Source organism: Pteropus alecto, unplaced genomic scaffold (genome assembly GCF_000325575.1).
Source record: "Pteropus alecto unplaced genomic scaffold, ASM32557v1 scaffold126, whole genome shotgun sequence".
Classification (NCBI taxonomy): Eukaryota; Metazoa; Chordata; class Mammalia; order Chiroptera; family Pteropodidae; genus Pteropus; species Pteropus alecto.
Window position 1 is genome coordinate 1430306 of NW_006439187.1, and position 3578 is coordinate 1433883.

The following is a 3578-nucleotide window of genomic DNA, read 5'->3' on the forward strand; positions in this document are numbered from 1 at the left end:
CTCAAACACCACAATACACATGAAATGTTCTCCTGAATAGATCATGTTTCAATGACAAAACAAGTTTTAAAACATATAAAAATTATATTGTACAAAATATTTTTTCTGATCAAAATGTAATAAAACTTAAAATCTACTTTAAAAAGATGTATGAAAAATTCTCAAATATGTGGAAATTAAACATATAATTTTAAATAATCAATGGGTCAAAGAAAAAATGACATGGAGAAATTAGAAAAACTTTACAACAAATGAAAGTATAGTTTCAGTCAGGATGGCAGAGTAGGTAATCTCAGTTCTGGGTATTTATCTGAAGAAACCCAAAATATTTTGAAGGAACATGAGAATCCATATATTCATTGTAGCATTATTTACAATATGGATGAATGAATAAAGAAGAGGTGATTCATATATACAATGGAATATTACTCTGTCTTTAAAAAAATGGAATATTGCCATCTGCAACAACATGGATGAACCTAGAGGATATAGTGCTGAGTGGAGTAATTCTGACAGAGAAAGACAAATGCTATATTATTTTACCTACATGTGGAATATAAAATACAAAATACACAAACAAAATAGAAACAAACTATAGATACAAATAACATTTTGCAGGTGAGAGGAGGTTGGGGAAGTGATAAGGACAAAAGGATTAAGAAGTACAGTTTGGTAGTTACAAAATAGTCACGGGAATGTAAAGTGTAGCATAAGGTATATAGTCAACAATATAACAATAGCTATGTGTGGTATCAGATGAGTACTAGATTTTGGGGGAATGATTACTTCATAAGTTATATAAATGTCTAATTACTATGTTGTGCACCTGAAGCTAATATAATATTGTATATCAATTATAATTAATTTTTTAATTATTAAAAAAAGAAAGTACACAATATACAAAAACTTATGTGATACAGTGAAAGCATTGCTCAGAGAAAATGTACAGCCATAAATGTTTTCAGTAAAGAAAAAGATCCCAAATCATTAACTAACCTAATTCTGAACCCTCTGAAGTTGGTAAAAGAAGAGATAGTTAAATTCAAAGCTATCAAAATGATGAAAGTTATAAGGATTAGAGCACAGATATATTAAATAGAGAAAAATTGGAAAAATCAATGAAATTTAACATGTTTCATTGAAAACATTAACAAATTGACAAACATAAGTAGATAGATAAAGCAAAGGTCAAAAAAATTGACAAACATTTTAGGAGATACATAAAACAAAAAAGAAAGACTCTATTTTCTAAGATCAGAAATAAAAAAAGACATCACTGCTGACTTGACAAAAATAAAATGATTATAAGAGAACACTATAAACAATTGTATGCCAATAAATTTGATAAACTGGATGAAATACATAAATTTCTAGAAACACGTATTTTACTAAAATTGAATCAAGAAATCAAAGAAGGTTTTACAAGACATATAACACAAAAACATTGCATCAATGATAAAATCACAAAAATGAAAAGTCATGGTCTAGATTGCCTCAATGTTAAATTATATCAAACATTTAAAGGAGAATTAACACTACTTCTAAAAAAAAAAAAAAAGAGGAAGGGACACTTTCTAACTTATTTTATGAGATCAGCATTACCTCAATACCAAACCAGATAAATACATTAAAAACAAGAAAATTATAAACTAATTTTTCTTATGAATACAGATACAAAAATCTTTAACAATTACTAGCAGACCAAATTCAGTAGCATTTAGATGATTATACATTATGACCATGTGAAATTTATCCCAGAACAGTGATTTGACATATAAAAATCAGTTAATTTCATACACGGTATTAATGGAATGAAGGAGAAAAAGCAAAATGATCACCTCAATTGATGCAGAAAAGCCATTGGACAAAATACAATGCACTTTCCTGATTTAAAATGAAATACTCAATAAACTAGAAATAAAGAGTAATCTCTTAAAACTCACAAAGGGCACTTATAAAAATTGACAGCTAACATCATACTCAATGGTGAAACTCAGAAAGATTCCCCTCTATGATGAGGAACAAGGCAAGATTGTCTTTCTCCACTGCTATTCAACATTGTACTGTAATACCTAACCAGAGCACTTAGATAAGAAAAAATAAATTAAAAAAAACTTTCATATTAAAATAGAAGAAGCAAATCTATTTGTATTTATATATGACATGATGACATTATCTCATATATAGAAATCCCTAAATAATTCATTTAGAAAGCTATAAGGTTCTAGTTGACGATGGTGATCTAGAAGGATACTGAAAGAAACCCAAAAACTAACTGAGCAACTCCACATTAAGAGAGTGAGAAAAAAACACTATCAAAATGGGTAGGAGAAGCTAAGATAGAAATTTAGACTAAACTCACCCATAGCATGGTAACCCACAATTAGTAGAAAACTCACAACTCTGAGATTGTCCCTGAAAAGCAAAGGGTTTAAACTCCATATTGGACACCTTAACTTTTAAGACTTTCACCTGAGACACAAGGCCCCAAAACATCTAGCATTGAAAACTAACAGGGCTGGGGTCCACAAGACCCAAACGACTATAGCAAATTGATAAACAGTTTTTAAAGGGCTCACATGGACTCACTATGGCTGTATTCCAGGGCTCAGTGCAGAGGCAACCAACTGAAATGCACAATTGTTTTGTAAAAGTTGTCTCTTTGCCTATCTTAAGACTTCAGTCTAAGAGTCAGACATCTAATTTACTACTAAAATACTCTCCAAAGACAGGTCAGTATTCTCCATCTTTGTGCTGTACCTCTACCATGCTCCAGGTCATATGTATCTCCCATAAAAGAGTTATGAACATGTCTAGTGCCCTAGTTTCTGTGGTTGCCGCTCTGTAATACTACTTGATTGTATGGCTATGGTCGCCATTGGGGCTTATGTTCATAGGACTGTACAAATGGAGAGGCAATTCTTAATCTGCTACTACGCCCAGAGCACAGCGCAAAAACAGCAAACTGAAACACCCTCCCAAGTGTTTCTGTAAAAATTGCATATTAGCTTATCTTTGTACTTGTTCCCTGAGGGGCAGACTTCTAATCAAACACACATCTAGAAGCAGAGTACAGTCCTCTCTAGAGACTTGGAAGGCCAGTGAGTACCATCTTATCTCTCTTTCTCTCTCAGGTTGCCAGTGTATCTTAGAAAAGAGATTGTACACACTCTGGTGCCTTAGCTTTTGTGACTGTTGCTTAGAGAACACATCTCTTGATAGGTTGGCTCTGGTGGTCAGCAAAGCTTGCGTGCATGGGTTCAACAAGAAGGTAGCAAACAAAGAAACAGTTCTTAACGGGTTATTATGCCAGGGCTCAGCACAGAGGAAGCAGACAGAAATGCCCACTCCCAGTCTTCCTCTAACAGAAGTATATTTGCACGTTTTAAATGCTGCTTCCTGAGGGTCTGGCTTCCAATCAACCTGAATCTAGGTGATTATTAGAAAACTTTACTTTGGATACAGTAATAGATCTTTGCACACCCTCAATTGCTATAGACCATTAAGAATAAATTAGGTGATAGGACAGTCAAAAAGGTTTAAGAGACAACCAAGAGTTAAGGCAGAGTTGAATTACT